This window comes from Equus caballus, chromosome 4, assembly GCF_041296265.1.
Source record: "Equus caballus isolate H_3958 breed thoroughbred chromosome 4, TB-T2T, whole genome shotgun sequence".
NCBI lineage: Eukaryota > Metazoa > Chordata > Mammalia > Perissodactyla > Equidae > Equus > Equus caballus.
In genome coordinates, this window is record NC_091687.1 from 11,081,752 (window position 1) to 11,098,903 (window position 17,152).

Consider the following 17,152-nt stretch of genomic DNA (forward strand, 5'->3'; position numbering starts at 1 on the left):
ATGAAATGTAGAGTAAATTGAAACAAAAAGATTTGAAACTGGGTATTCGGAGGTGAGTCTGTGGCATGGAGCCATGCATGTTTCACTTAGCTGTATGCTGATTTTCCTCTTCCACTGACGATGTAGATAGAACGATTATGTCCTAACCCTCAGAACCAGTGGATATGTCACCTTACAGGGCAGAGGAGCTTTGCAGATATGATTAATGTTATAGATTTGGAGAGGAGGAGATTTTCCTGAATCGTCTGGGTGCGCCCAATCTAATCACGTGACTTCTTGAAAGCAGAAGACCTTTCCACAAAATTGGTGATAATTTGTTCTAGCAGCAATACAGAAATTAATACAACTGGGTTTTGTATTCTAGCTTAATTGAAAAACTGGAATAAAACTATTTGATTTTCCTCTTCAGAATTTCTAAAATAAAGAATAACCAATTTTGATGTTTTAAAACTCTAGCAAAGCCCTTACAGACTGATGCAAAAAGATAGCATGCTATGTTCTATAGCTCTTTCTCAACGAGTAGAGATGAACATAGTAAAACATTACAACGATGTTATTTATTCACTCAGTAGAAATTACTGAGCCTGTTGCATGTCAGGGCTTATGATGTATAAAGAAGAATAGCGACAAGCACTTTCCTTTAAGGAGCTTGTGGCCCAATGGAGGAGGCAATTCGATCCAAGTCAGTCAATATTATTGAGCATCTATTATGTGGCAGGCATCTGACAGGTGCTTGGGATACATCAGTGAACCAAAGACACTAAGAGCTCTGCCCTGGAGGAGCTTACATTCTACTGGAAGAGAAAATGACCGTAATAAAGAAGAAAATCATATAACCTGTTTGAAGTTGATAAGTGCTATGAAAAAAAAGGCAAAGCCAGTGAAAGGAGATTTGTGGTCAGGACTTGCCTCATAGAGAGGGTTAAAGTTGATCAGTGCAGATTTGGAAGAGTAAGAGAATTACTCAAGGAGCTATCGGGGGAAAGAGCACTGTAAACTCGTCGTGGAGAGCAGTGCATTATGGTTTATAACATAAGGATCTGTAGTGTCCAGGAAGGGAGTGATGGCTGATACGCTTTGGAGATAGTTTTCTATTGCTGCATATCAAATTACCACAAAATTAGCGCCTTAAAACTACTCATGTTTGTTATCTATCTCACAGTTTTTGTAGATGAACTCATAGCTGGGCTCTCCGCTCAAGGTCTCATGGGGCTGCAATCAGAGTGTGAGCCAGACTGCATTCCTTTCTGGAGTTCAAGGTCTCTTCCAAACTGACATCATTTGGAAAAATTAAGTTCTGATGCAGGAACGAGGCCACTGAGGTTCCCTGCCACATGCATCTCTTCAATGGCCATTCAGTATATGGTTTTTCACTCCTTCAAGGTGAGCAGAATCTCTCCCTTCAAGCTGATAAAATGGTGTCTCATACAATGTGGCATAGTCATGGGACTGACACTCCATCATCTCTGCATTATTCTGTTGGTTAGAAGCAAGTCACACGTTACGTTCCACCTGCACTCACGGGAAGTTATATAAGGGTGGGACTCATGAGGGGTCCCCTTAGGGTGAGTCAGCCACTGCCCATGTACATTGTAGATCCAGCACTTTGGCAATGATGTGGAGGATACAATACAGACAGAAAAGAAGGCCAGTTAGGAGACTTTTTGGTTGTTAGAGGCAAGAAATAATGAGAGCCTAGATTAAGACAGGGGTTAGAAGTCAGAGGTTGAGAGGGGTTATCAAGTTCGAGAGATATTTAGGAAGAGGAAAGGACTTGATGATAACAAGTTGATTTGGAAAAGGTTGGAGGGTGAAAAATGTCTAGAGTGTTTTGTAGATTTGTGGCTTGGCAAATAGGTGGAAAGAAGTACCATTCACTGGTCAAGGGAACATAGAGTCAGCAAGCAGATTTGGAGAGGAATGAATTCCTTTTTGAATGGCACACCTGTCCTTTCCTATCACCTGTTGTGCATCAGAGACTGAATTTCTCACCTAAGAGACGTCATCTCCTTAGAAACTCGAGGCAACCCAATGAGAGAGAATCATTATCCTCATTTCACAGTTTTGTAAACTGAGGTTTGAGAGGTTAAATGGCTTGCTTAGTGTAGCTGCCCCTGACACAGGAAGGGTTAATAATCACTGGAAAAAGCTTGCCAACAAACTGTGACCCGGAAGTGAGAAGGCCGGTTAGCCAATGACGGGTAAGACCCCCGGTGGGGGGGGGGCAACCTAAGCCAGGTGGCGGCCCCCCGGGGGGCACAGATGGAGAAACAGTATTGATATCGGGAGCAGGAGGGACCTTTGCCTAAGAGACCTTGCCTGCTCCAAGATAAAAATACAGGAGCACAGCAATAACATGATAATATCAAAACAGAGGCCAAGGGAGGGCTTCTTGAGAAATCACTAAGAATTCTTGGCATTCGCTAATTACTTCATCCAGAACACCTGTGTATGTTTAACAGCTGTAAGCTATGTATATATTGAAACGCTGGTTATAATAAACTCAGAGTGGCCATCAGCCCTCTCCACATCTATCCTGATGTGTACATTGGATTGCGACACCGACACAGATTTGTGAAGCTGTTTGGAATAGTACATAATTAAATTCCAACCCAGGTCTGTCTCACACTGAGTTAAAGATTGGCAGACCATCCAGGTGATAAGTAAATGTGGGTGTTATTGTAGATACACTTCAGCAGAGAGGGCTATGCTAGAGATGTAGGTATGACAGTCATTAGCAGTGTAGGTGTTAGCTGAGTCCATGACAATCCTTGAGGTCACTCTAGGAGACCATGTAGATATGGATTTGGCTCTGGGGTGCTCAGGTAAGGGGTAGGAAAATCAAGAGTATTTGCCAAGATGATGGAGGAGTGATCGTGAAAGTAACAGGAGCATAAAGGGAAGGAGTATCCTGGTGGCCTTGAGAAAAGAGAGCAGCAGACAGGGAAGAGCAGTGGTCAAGATTGTCAGACATGGCACAGTTAGGTCTCAGTGTCCCTGTAAGACACTGCTTTCCTCGTGGTCCTGTCTTCTTACAGACCCGTCAAGTTTGAGAGGAGAGTAACCATTCCAGGGGGAAAGAGTGAGAAGAACAGGCGGAAGTAGAAAGAATTCACGTGGGCAAGCAAACGGTGGGTTGAGAGCTGACCAGATGAAGACGGGAACGCTGCTTTCTTCACTCGAGCGTCCAGAAACGCAGGAAGATGTTCCAGGCTGGTTTCTATGTGAGGCTTAAACTTTGAAAACCTGTGCAGAACAGCCTATCTTATGATAAAAAAGGTGCAGGCAAATAGGTTAAGTAGTGACCATAAAATTCATTAATCTGACAGGAGTAATTCTTCCCCGAAACAATGCAGGGTTAATTAGAAAGAGTTAGTCCCAGGTTTGCATCTTTGGAAATTTAATTGTTGCATCCTGTGTAGGATCAGGAAAACCTTACATAGAATGTACATCTGCATTATGCAAAGTAAGTCTATTTGTTTGAAATTGAAATGTAAATAAAAGATTCACAACATAATGCAGTCAGGGACACTAACACGTGATGTGTAAATTTTAGTAATTACAAATTCCTAAAACATTAATTTCAGTGATTCCTGAGACTCTATTTGAGTATTCGTTAGCTATATCACCAGGAAATAACTATAATAATCTGTATGTTGATGGGTTATCGCTTGCTCTAATACTAGATTATATTTTTTAACCCTCACAGAGAAAATTAGCTTCTAGAATCAAAATAAACAAACTTATTATATTGCAAACTTATTAGATACATTTTTGATACATTAGATACAGCAGATATTTTTCATGAAGACAGACACATTAGTTGAATAAATAATTAAGTGAAATGTTTAAAATGGCACATTTTGGTCTTTTCTGATTTTTTGGTAAGCCGCAACTAAATCAAAACTTATAATTCAGTCGCTCCTTGTATAATTGCCAGTTTAGTAAAATCGTTGACCTTGACTTCTCTTTCAACTTTGCCCCAGAAGTCTACTTTTCAATTAACCTATCTAAATATAGAACTCCAGCTCCAGAACTTTCCACAGCAGGATGGATACAAGCATGTGTGTGTTTACCTATAAAATTCTAGACGTACATATGCAGTGTGATATGGCAAATTAAAATTTCCAGAGACTTTCCTCGTAACAACCAGCTCTAATTTTGCTTGAGATTTTCCCCAAACCTTGTTAAATACAGAATAACGTGTTAGAGTAGTTATAAAAAGTTGTTTTGGGATGAATTCTAAGGTAAGAATTAGGGAGCATGCTTGGACATTCAAAGGACCTAGGTTTAAATCCTGCCCTCTATCACTTATCAGTTTTATAACCTTGAGCAAATTATATAACAGCTCCAAGTCTGCTTTCCTTAAACATACCTACTTTATGGACTTTATTCTACAGATTAAAGAGATGAGACAAGTAAAACCCTGAACGTACAGCCTAGGAATTAGTAAGCATTCAACAGGTATGTATACACGTGTGCATATATAGTAGATAAATATTTATTGAAATTGAGCATACATATCTATGAATATAAATGTATATTTGGGTGTATAAGTATATATATGCATTCATAAATAGTTTTGAATTCCTATTATGAATCCTGATACTACTCTATTCACGAGACATAAGTGGTCAACGGCACACACAGTGGTCTTTCCTTTCACAGAGTCATATTCTTGTGGGAGGAAACAGGCAATGAACTGGAGGTGTATAAATATTACACAGTATTACCTAAATTTGAGTACACACTCTATTAGGAAAAGTGGGGAGAAAAAACTTTAATGACAGATCCTAGATGAATCTGCTGGTAATATATGGGAGGCATTTCTTTTGTTTGGAAGTTACAGATATAAGTAAGACACTGGTATATAAGCATAGTAAATAATTTATGTGCCAGGCAAAGAGTGGGCATAAGGAAGGACAATTTCCGACCCTGGCGAGTAAAATTATCCTCTCTGAAGAGTTTACGAGGAAGGTTGGCGCAGGCTCTCTCCTTTCATCTTGAACAGCCTGGTCGGTTATGGAAGGCAAACGCTGTCTCCACATTTTATAGAGAAACAAAAAGGACCCCAGGAGCAGCTTTGCTCAGGTTTACACCACTTGCAAGTGTAAAACCAGAATGGGTAAGATGGAAGTAGAGAACATTATTGCAGGTTTGGGGAGTGGCTGTATTGTCTTTTTCAGTGATGGTATAGGAACTGCCGTGAACTGGGCTGTTAATGAGCAATAGTCATTTACTCCTGAGAGCTGACTGCAGAAAGAACCGTCACAGAGCACAGTTACGCACATACCGAGTGTTCAGCATGTGGGGGAACACTGCTAATTGGTTGTGTCCTTTCCAGCGTAACTGCTGTTAGGCGGACTCAACAGCAGCCTCCTGAGTTAGTCACTTTAGGAGGTCTGCTTGTGCATATTACATTCTACTTTATCATTTTAGTTATAACTGGAACATGATGTCAATTTATAGCTTCACTTACTTATATCTCTTAAATTACTACTTCTTGTTGCTCAAGTTACATACGATTTTTTAAAAACTCTAGAGAAGAGATGAACAAAAAAAGAAAGAAAAGCAATCCCACTTTTTATTCCCGTATGTGAAAACAAATGTGTTTCAGGATGCAGAAGCCTTTGAATAGGAAAAAGTAATGCCCACACGTATGTTAGGTAAAATGGCTCACAAAACCTTGGTCACATCCCTGAAATTCACAGTGCTATTTCTGCAGGGAAACACAGAAATCTGCAAACCAAGTGCAGTAAATAAAGACCATAAATAGCCTCAAGTAAGTGCAGGTCAGGTTTTGTGACCAATTTAGCTCAAGTCAGGACAGGCTTTTCCACCAAAGGAATTTTTTAAAAAAGACTTTTGAAATGTAGAGGTGCAGATAGGAGATAAATGGCCTGCATTAAAAGTAGAATGTGATCCCCTGCCCACAGAGAGGGGTTGTGCTTACATACTGATTGTTTGTTCACTCTGTAAGATGTCACAAATTGCTCTGCTGCCTTTTTTTTCTGGCAGAGGGGATGTTTTATTTACTATCAGTTAAGATTCCCAGAAATGCCATTGTTTGTTTCTTTTTTCTTAAAGATGCATTGGTTTGCAAAACTGGAAAACCCAGTGGTGCGTGGTTTCAGATGTGGTTTGACTGGGTCGTCAGCTTCTTTCTCTGGAGTCTCTGGCTCCATCCTCCTTAGCAGGGAGCAGGGATGGGCTTTGCCCTTAGTCAACTTGTCTCGTGTTTGCAAACAGCTGCAACAGTTCCAGAACGTGCCTGCAAGCCCATCAGCCTGATAGAAAGAGCACCGTGTCTGATTCTCTTTATTCTTCCCATAAACCTGAGTTTCCATCTTGTATTGTTTCCCTTCAGACTAAAAGACATCCTTTGGCATTTCTTTAAATGCAGAAGATCTTCAGGCAACAAATTTTCCCAGTTTTTATTTATCTAAAAGATGATTGATTTTGTTTTCATTTTTAAAAGAATATTTTCACTGGGTATAGAATTCTGGGTTAGCTCTTTTCTCTTTCTTTCATTTAAAAAAAAATGTCATTCCATTATCTTCTGACCGCCATTGTTTCTAGTGAAAATTCAGCAATTATTATATTTCTTGTTCTCATGACAATATCTTCTTTCTCTGGCTGCTTTCAAACTTTTTTCCTATAACTTTTGTTTTCAGCAGTTTAAATATAATGTGCCTAGAGTGACTCTTTTCATATCTGCTCAGCTTGGGCCTCACCAAATTCCTAGATCTACAACATAATATTTTTCATCAAATTTGGAAAATCTTCAGCCCTTATTTCTTATATATTTTTTTCTTCCCCAGTCGCTCCTTATTTTTATCCTTCTCCAATCTCTCCTCATTCTCCTTTGTAATAATTACACATATATTAGACTATTTGATAATGTCACATGCCTAAAAGACTGCTCACTTTCTTCAATCATTTTTTCTCGGTGTTCTTGTAACTGGATAATTTCTATTGATCTGACTTCAAGTTCATTGACTCTTTATTCTTTCAACCCCAATCTGCTATTAAAATCCATGGAGTTAATCTTTATTTCAGTTGTTGTACTTTAGTTCTAAAATATCCATTTGACTTTTTTATACTTTATTTATTTGCTGAGTTTTTCTGTCTGTTCACTATCAAGACCATATCTTCCTTTCATTTCTGAATTTTCTTTTAATTTTTTGAACATACATGCAATAGCTATGACAGCTGCTTTAAAGTTGTTATTTGCTGAGTCTAATATCTGGATAATCTTAACTTCTTTCCTTCTTGGCTATTGACCACACACTCATTCATATTCTCTCTCTCTTCATATATAATAATTATTGTTGTTGTTGAATACTGGACGTTATAGACAATACCTTGGACTTACATTCTGTTATCTTCTCCTGAAGAGTGTTAATTCTTGTTATAGCTGATCACCTTGAATTTGTTTAGACTTGTTGCAACTCTGTTAAAATTTTTGTGCTCAAGGTAAGTCACTCTAACTTAGAGGGACTCAAACTTCAGACTCTCTCCCTTGTATTTATTATTAGGTCTTCGATATAAGTTTTGTTAGGGCAGGCCTGAAGTAGGTCTTACTCTAGAATGTGGCACTTACTCTCGTAGGCTCAGCCTTTCATTCATCAGCTGGATGCCAGAAGTTTTGACAAGGTGTTAATGAGATCTGTCTACTCTGATAAGGCCAGAACTCCAACTTAACCCAGCATTGCTCTTCTTCAGAACCGCTGAAACTATCATTTATCTGTTCCATTCTCCCCATAGCAGCTGCAATCTGTTAAGCCTACAGTGGTCTCATCCTGCAAATTTATAGCCCAGGAATCAGCCACAAACTCACAGGGGATTTCTGTATGGACTTCTGGAACTCATCTTCTGGGCAGCTCCCTCTCTCTGATATCATGTGCCACAGAATTTATTTGCTTCAGCTGCCCCAAATTCTCATATCTGCCTCTTCATCTTAGTGGGACCACCATGCCCTACTTGGACACCAGCTCTCTGCACCTCTCTTGGGAAATTGTTCCCAGGCAGAAAGTGAAGTAATCACGAAGATTACCTTGTGACTTTCCCTTCTGTCAGTCTTGTGCTGTCTGTTATCCATCACCTAGAAAGAATTGCCTCCTACGGTTTGTCCAGTTTTATAGTTGTTTCCTGCAGGACCGCTGTTCTCTTATCAGTTACTCCATCATGGCCAACTGCCATGTGGCCCTCCAGAAAGATTTTTCTGATTGCATTTCTACCAAAAGTGTTCGAAAACACCCACTTCCTTATATCGGCAATGAGACCTCTAGGTTTTGTCATTATTTTAATATTTGCAGGTTAAGTGGATTTTTTGTAATTTAATATATATGCACTTTTTAAAATACACACATCTTTATATATATATGCGTGTATACACTTTTACTCACAAACCACATACATACACTTTTATTTTCAAAATATGTGAGACTTTTTATTATAATTTTGCTTAGGGACTCTCCCAGAGTATTTTAGTACATTCCAAATACGTCATTAATTTTATATATTAGTAGAAAATGTTATTTTAGCTAAATTTAGACCTAAATAAGATTAAAAATTAACAGATATATATAGAAAAACTAATTTAGTAGCTTATTCCTTGACAAATACAGACAACTACCAAGAAATGAAATAGGCTAGAATGAATTGTATTATTCATCTTCTGTGATTCTCAAATGTTTGAGCATATATATATTTTCTTCCATAAAGCTTATTTAAAATTAGCACTTCTAAAAATTATGTCTCTGGTCTCATGGGACCACATGGGAACCAATATCTAAATTTTAGTAAATTCCCTAGGGGACTTTGAGAGAGGTGGTCTGAACACAACACTTTGAAAAAATACTTGTATAATGGAACTTTGTCTCTAAAAAAACATGGATGGGGCCCACCTGGTGGCACAGTGTTTAAGTGCACATGTTCCACTTTGGCAGCCTGGGATTCGCCAGTTTGGAACCCCGGTGCAGACATGGCACAGCTTGGCAAGCCATGCTGTGGTAGACGTCCCACATATAAAATAGAGGAAGATGGGCATGGATGTTAGCTCAGGGCCAGTCTTCTTCTGCAAAAAGAGGAGGATTGGCAGCAGATGTTAGCTCAGGGCTGATCTTCCTCAAAAAAAAAAAAAAAAACCATGGATGGTAGGTGCTTAGGAGTCAAATAAGGTTAATGGTATCAACGAGTAAACTTTAAAGTCGCTGAATACTATATTTTTCTTACAATGCAGATAAGCATTTTAACAATTCTGAAAGGTTCTGCAGCAAAGAGCAAAGAGTCCTGTTTGACTTAAGCCACTATCTATCTATAAATATAGATTTATATTGACCCTACACACTTTTTAACATCATCACCTTTTGGGAGATGCTGAATAGATAGTATTTGTTGATACTGCCCTTCCAAGGGCCTCCCCTCAAACAGAGGCACTCGAGATGCAACTGATGACCAACTGGGACTCTGAGTGAGCCAAGGGCTAAAGCTGAAGGGGTCAACCTCACAACATTTAAATTACCTGTTGAAGGGTTACTGTATGGGAAGCTTGGCTAAATGTGAGAAACTGCTAACTAACCTAGTTTAGAAATATTTTATTTTTTTGATAGCAGGGGTCCATTCATGAATAGAATTGCCATCTCTTAAAAGCATATTCACTAAACTACTAAGAAAGATTTTATAAACTCATGATTCAGTTTTATTCACTAATAAAAAAATTCTGTTAAAAGAATGTAGCAGCAGTCTGATAACCCAACAGAAAAAGAAATCTATTGTAAATATGTATTTTAACTAACGTGAAATAAGGCAGCCAATTGGTAAGATCTAATTATAGAAACTAACAATGTAAGACGGCTAGTCACCCCTCATGTATCTATAAAGCTTTTATTTACCAAACAACTTTTGCAATTCTTTCTTTGAATTTGAAATATGTTTCTTTGTTTTCTTGTGGGGTTTTTTTTGCTGAGAAAGATTTTCCCTGTGCTAACACCTGTTGCTAATCCTCCTCTATTTTTGATGTGAGCCACCACCACACCCTGGCCACTGATAGATGAATGACGTAGGTTCACACCTGGGAACGGAACCTGGGCCGCCAAAGCGAAGCATGCTGAACTTTACCAAAAGGCTGCTGGGGTTGGCCCTCTGTTTCCGTGTTTTAATAAGCAAATTAGCTCAGAAAATTATAATAAAGGAAGACTCATCATTTAACACATATAGTGATTTTATCTTTTATAATACTAATTTTAGTTAATAGATCACAAGTACGAATTTTCCTGCAGTAATTTGCCTGTGAAGTCGTGCATGGAGTTGTTTATGCTGACATCTAGGGAGGCTGTGATGAAGACAGAGAAAAAGGAGGAAACAGTTGAGTAGAGGACATTGTCGAGTAGGGATCTGTATGTTTGTCTTTACTAATTTGAATAAGGCTGGTACGAATTGCCATTATTTTACCAACACCCAGAATCGGGCTGGTGACATAATTTGCAAGGCCTGGTGAAAAATGAAAATTCAGGGTCCCTTGTTCAAAATTAGTAAGAATTTCAAGGAGGTGACTGCAGAGCATTAACCCAGAACATTTTTAGAGTTAGCACCAGGAGGAAGGGACTGACCAGGTCAGATAGGAGGCAGAGCTCTTCCAACCCCCCGGGCAGCCAGAAGCCCAGGGCACGCAGGCAGTTTGGCAGAGCAATTTCCAGGGAAAACGTCTAGGACTGTGGTTTCCATAAGACTCAGCAGGTGGATAAACAGATGACTGTTGGAAAGCCCTCTGGGGAGTGAGCTGTGCTCCCTCGCTTGAGTGAGAAGCCGACACTTAACTGTGCTGTGAATGCAAGCTCTTCTCCTCTCTGGAGACGGTGGAAAGGTTCCAGGGTAATGTTGCTATGCTCCTCCATATTGGGAAATATATATATATATATATATATATATAAACTCTATAGGCCAGGAAAGAAGCTTGTCTGGGGAATTTTCTTTAAAGATTCAATGAAACAAGAGAAACATAAAATCACTAAAGCGAGTTAGTGATAACATAGTGTGTTGTCTTTGTGTATAGGTTCACTTTGTACAAATTGCTTGGAAGCCTGTCTTGCTGGATTCACACCACATGCTAATTTAATGTCTTCTAAGTATTCCTATTATCTGTATCTCGCAGACGAGAAAATTAAGATTCAGAAAGAAATGGTGACTCCAGTAAAGTCAAAAGCTTAGTAAGTGGTCAGGCTACAACTAAAAAGTGACTTACACTTACTGAGGGTATGCTATGTGCCAGCCATCATGCTAAGCAATTTCCACGTATTATTCATTTAGTTGTTATTAGTTAGAACTCTTTCAACCGAAAGTGACCACACTCCTTACTCAAACTAGCTAAAACAGAATAACGGGTTTTTTTGTGTTCAACTGGGAAATCCAGGAGCCAGCCTCAGACATAGCTGCATTTGTGTTAAAATGATGTTGTCAGGAACTTATCTCAGCATCTTTCCCTTCTGCTTTCCTCTGTGTTGTTTATTCTCTAATGGAGTCTCTCCTGCATGAATCACAGGGCAAAGGGATGCTCTTATTGGACCCGCCTAAATCCTGTGCATCTCCCTGGAGTTGGAAGAGAGAGACACCAGTCCTTAACCCTGTGGACCGAGAGTGAGAGAGATGTTGTTTCTAAATGATGCCTCAGGTGTTGTTATCAGAAGAAGGGGAAGCGATTCTGGCCTTAATGACAGATGTCCATCACAAAAGGTATAATTATTGTTTACGTTTTACACATAAGCAAACTGAGGCTTAAGGAGAAAGGAAGATACTCTGCTTCACTGTAACTATACTGTAGGCCTGGTGCTTTTCCCAAGAAAATAAAAGCAGTATCTCAATTCTGCAGAACAATAAAATGGATTTATAGTTGTGAGTGCATTCCAGGAATGCCATTCTCACTACTCCTAAAAGGAAGACATTTGATAACTATGCTATAATCACCTTCAAACTAAAGGGTACAGAGATGGCTTTATGGAGACATAAGTAATTGAGAGTTTTATGGACATTCTGGAATATATATCTCGCGATGACTAACATTTTAACGGGAACACATTACTCAAAAAACCATAAACTCTAGTCTCTGAACTCTTGAGTGTTATGCCTACTTGTCTTTGCATCCATTCTGGATGTACTGCCCGACACACTGAAGGTCCTCAATAATTCCTTGTAGAATCAATGAGTGACAACGGATGGAAGGCAGCCCCGTCTACTTATTTACTAAGTAGCGAATGATACAGCCCAAGAACACCTCAGGAGTATTTCTCATATAGGAAACTGAAGGATTTGTGAATATGTTTTGAAAAGAAAGCTATAGGTGTCTGCCATGACTGCATTTTGAGAGAAACTGTCCCATTAACATGTGCCTCCTTTGGGAGCAGCCATGGGTGGTTCCATAAATCTTGGCTCTTTCCCAGTGCCACAACTGACTGAAACAACACCTACGCATTTGACAGCTGATCTGTCCACTAAGTATTGGTTTATAATATGACTTGATGGTGATTAAATTGGACCAAATTAAGGCTCCAGAGTGGAGCCTCATAAATGGTGTGCACTCGAGTTGGGATGTTTGTTTCTGAGGCCCCAAGTACTGGAGATCCTGACCTAAGTTGTGGATCAACTGCTGGAACTATTGAAAAAGTCCCGTCTCGGTGAGGTCTTGCATTGCGGTAAACAAGTGCATAAGCATGTGTAATTCTGAGCCCTACATTTTAAATGGGATGACGCTAAATTACCAGATGTTCAGAGAAAGGCAGACAAAATGGTTTGCTTTTGACTTTGCCTAAGGTGTGCTCATGTTTAGACCAGAGAAGGAGAGTATGGAGGGTACAAAGGTAAACTTGGAGAAATGTGAGAAAAGATTGAGTGGATTCTCAGTAGCTGTAGAAGAAAGGCTAATAAATTAGAGAAATAGGAGGTAGATGTGTCTGCATCCAATTAAAAAATAAATTTCCCAACCTTTTGCTGACCTGTGAGAGAGTGATCTTGGATAATGGAACTTGAGTGATTCGATATTGTAGATAAGATTTCACTGGATTATTAGAGATTCTTCAATTTAAAGAATGTATTATTGCCCAGTTGTAGAGAAGCTTTTTCTTTTTTTTTGAAAACTAGGCTAATTATCAGAGGTGGAGTTACTGTAAAATTTAGAGTCCCTCATTTGTAGTTGTTTGGGAAAGGCCCAAACAATTCTGTTTTTGTATTTTTGTGTTGTTTTACTTAAAGAAAACCCCCCCAGATTACGTAAGTTTAAGGTCTCATAAAACCTAAAATATAAATTGTTAGTAGTGATGATTCACAATGCTACAAGGATTTAAGGCTATTCCATTCACATTTGATTGCACAAATTTGAATTCCTATTCTCATTTATGCATATAAAAACTTTAATATGTGGAATTCTGATAAGAGCAAATATGTTCATTTGTGATACACTGATGAAAACTGAACCATTGTAATGAAGGGCTCTGTAGAAATGCTAGCTCACAAGGCACCAATACAAGGAAAGGAATTAAAATGGATATTTATTTTCTTGAAAGTCAGATTTAAATAATACATTTTATCATAGAACCAGGCACATAGTAAGCATCCAATAAATATTTGTTTCTCCAATGAAGATCTTGCATTTCTACGATTTTATTTAAAATTGATTTTCAGGTAGAAACATTACCAATACTTAAATTTACTTGTATTTTTTTTTTTTTCATTTTTTTTTTTTTTTTAAAGATTTTATTTTTTCCTTTTTCTCCCCAAAGCCCCCCGGTACATAGTTGTATATTCTTTGTTGTGGGTCCTTCTAGTTGTGGCATGTGGGACGCTGCCTCAGCGTGGTTTGATGAGCAGTGTCATGTCCGCGCCCAGGATTCGAACCAACGAAACACTGGGCCGCCTGCAGCGGAGTGCGCGAACTTAACCGCTCAGCCACGGGGCCAGCCCCGAAATTTACTTGTATTTTTGCAAGAGGTTCAGATAAGTTAACATTCAGTTTTATTTTGTAGAAAAATATGTTTTTACCTTTAATTGTCTTAAAATAAAATGGAGGGGCGGGCCCAGTGGCGTAGTGGTTAAATTCGTGCGCTCTGCTTCAGCAGCCTGGGGTTCACAGGTTCAGATCCTGGGCACGGACCTGGCACCACTGGTCAAGCCATGCTGTGGAGGCATCCCACATACGAAATAGAGGAAGATTGGCAGAGTTGTTCGCTCAGGGCCAATATTCCTCATAATTAATTAATTAATTAATTAAAATGGAAAGCCACTCATCAACAGTAAAACCAAAAATAACTAAAATAAGAAGACAAGCAATTGATGCAAATGGTATTCTAGCTTTTATTGCAAATGAGTGAACAGCACATTTTGCACTCTCCCTTCATTAGCCCATTTTATAGCTGCTCTTTCTGTAATAATTTTATAAATAGCACGAATAGAGTATTTTGCTGTGGGTTCTTTCAGAAGAAATGATGATTTACGTAAAATATTGCTCTCATAGTAAGTTCAACCATTAGGTGAAAAAGGAGCCAGTGGTCTCATTTGAGAATACTTAATTAATTCTTGTCAGAGCTGGTGGTTTCACCTTCGGGAGCCTCTGTAATGGAGATCCCCTCTCATGCGGCTTTGTGTTGGACTGTGCTTGTACACGGTGTCTGCTCAGGGAGGAGGTCATTGCTGTCGTGGAAAATGGCTGCCATCCTCACAAGCTGCAGCAGGAGCCATAAAACTCTTGTGACTTCTTTAAGAAGGGAAAAGAGTCTGACCTTTCTGATGAAATGACCTAACTCAAAGTGTGTATCCTTCGCACACACACACAACGCTGCACAAATCCTGGCCTTGCTGGTACCACTTCAAGGCTTTTATTTCAGGTTTGTTGGTATACTCTATTCCCCCAGAAGTTTCCACTGCTCGTTGTGATGAATTGTCAGCAGAAATTGGGGAACGCCTCCAGCCGCACTCATCCACTTTCAACTGTGGCACGGCTCTGCACTGCATCCTCGTATATTTTTTAATTTCCACTTTATACTTGCGTTACTTATCTTCCAAGAAAATAGCACAAATTGTTCCCATGGCTGATGCTAAGGAAACTGATCAGTGAAATAGAGAAATTTCAAATCTTTTAATTACACGTAGAGCCTGCACAGCTTTGGGATTGCTATTCAGTGTGGCTTAGCAAGTGAATTTTAAGTTATGGAGTGTAGTTTGGAACTTGTAAGATCAGATGCTCAAATGCCGTACTCTTACAAGATGCAGAGATTGCTCTGGCAAAATCTCTAAGTCTTGTTCTTCTGTATAGATATTTTTTTATTGTCATTTAGTAGGTTTTTATTTTTTAGTTGGTAACATTTTAAAGTTGAGTTTATTTTTTATTAAGAATTATTTTGAGTCTTTCAATTAGGTTCGTAAAATATAAACAGGAAATGAGATCTTTTATATCAGAGTAACTTTGCCTGTGGAATAGAGGGCAGTTTAAGATTCGTGGTATTCATCACTAAATGATTCCTAGTTGTAAAGTCCTGTACAATTTGGTTCAAGTTAACTCTTCTGACTGACATTTTGTAACAGAATTAAAAAATGTTACAGCTTGTTGATGGCAATTCACCTTTCCAAATTACAAATTCACAGTTACATGCTCACACTTTAAAAGAGTAATGCCTTGATAGTCATGATGCACTTCATGAATTATTTTAACAGACAACATATTTTGGTGAGAAATCTATTTTTACTTTATCAAATCACTCACAGACTTGCTTTAACTCCACATTGCTTAAACCTCAAGTAGTTTCTTTTAAACACAAAATTTATGTGATTGGTAGAGTGGTATAATTATATGCTTAGAAAATGCTTACGTGACATATGAAATTATCTTAATTAAAAATATCACTCATAAATAACATTTTCTGTATGTATTATATTTATCTGAGCATCTGTTTTTGGCAATCTCTAGTTGGGAAATGTAAGTGAATTTTTTTTCTGCTTCAGTTTATTTGGCCCACCTATTTTCAAATTTTCCCCTATATTTTAAGAATATCCAAAGAAACATTCGCAAGTAATAAAGAAAATTGTGAAAACAGAATTCTTCTGTGAATAGATGTCCACATCTGAAATAAAACCACAGTAATGTTGCGGCTTTGAAAATTATTTTGAATTGTGAATGAAACATTTTATTGTGTCTAAACTCTCTTACAGTTACAGATCAAATGTCAATTTCTAGTACTAGTGATTTATAATACAATTATTATAAAAATTAATTTCTAGTGAGGCCGGCCCAGTGGCATAGTGGTTAAGTTTGTGCCCTCCACTTTAGTGGCCTGGGGTTCACGGGTTTGGATCCCGAGCGCAGACCTACACACCACTCATCAAGCCATACTGAGGCGGCATCCCACGTACAAAATAGAGGAAGACTGGCACAGATGTTAGCCCAGGGCCAATCTTCCTCATCAAAAAAATAATAAATTAATTAATTCCTAGTAATCTTTTTCTCAAATAATCACATCACTATGTTAACAAAAATATGGGAATGTCATTTTATAATGTTGATTTGTGGGAGTAAGTAATATTCTTAAGGACCAAACAAAGTTCTGTAGTAATATTTTGGAAATACACACCACTTGGTTCAAAAACAGAACTTTTGACTTCATAAGATATTTGGACAATTTTTCTCCTTTCATAGTAGTGACTACACCAAATATGCGCAAAATATAAAATATTCACATTAGTTCCTTTTGACTTATACATAATGTCAATTTAAACATACAAGATTTGGAGTGAAATCAGCGTATTGCAAATGCTAATTGGTCCATATATGCAATATATTTTTGATAACTAAGTATTTGCATAAGGAATATTCTAAATTCTAAGCCAGTAGTCTTATGGCTAAATGTCTTTCTTTCCTTTAAAAAAAAACATCGGAACGTCTTGTCTCTTTCTTGGCTTCAGATCGGGGTTCCGTGCAGACAGTGGTGGTTCTTCCTATGAACAGCTGCGCCAGAGGTGAGCTCGTTCTGGAGGAGCTGGAGTCTTCAAGGTTGGAGCATCTCCTGTTAGTCTCAGAACATGTGTGACGAATGGATTCTTTAATCTGACAGCCACTTGGGAGAAAAAAATACTTGATCAAAGATCAAATAAATGAATGTTATCAATTTTT

General features: G+C 38.4%; 1 long non-coding RNA gene across 1 annotated transcript; it reads left to right on the forward strand.

The window, feature by feature from the left end:
- The first annotated feature begins 1,162 nt into the window (after nucleotides 1–1,162).
- On the forward strand, nucleotides 1,163–17,152 carry LOC111773131 (uncharacterized). The gene is made up of 5 exons (XR_002807348.2): nucleotides 1,163–1,383; nucleotides 3,039–3,224; nucleotides 4,401–4,464; nucleotides 11,543–11,733; nucleotides 16,945–17,152. It is a non-coding gene; the product is annotated as an uncharacterized lncRNA (long non-coding RNA).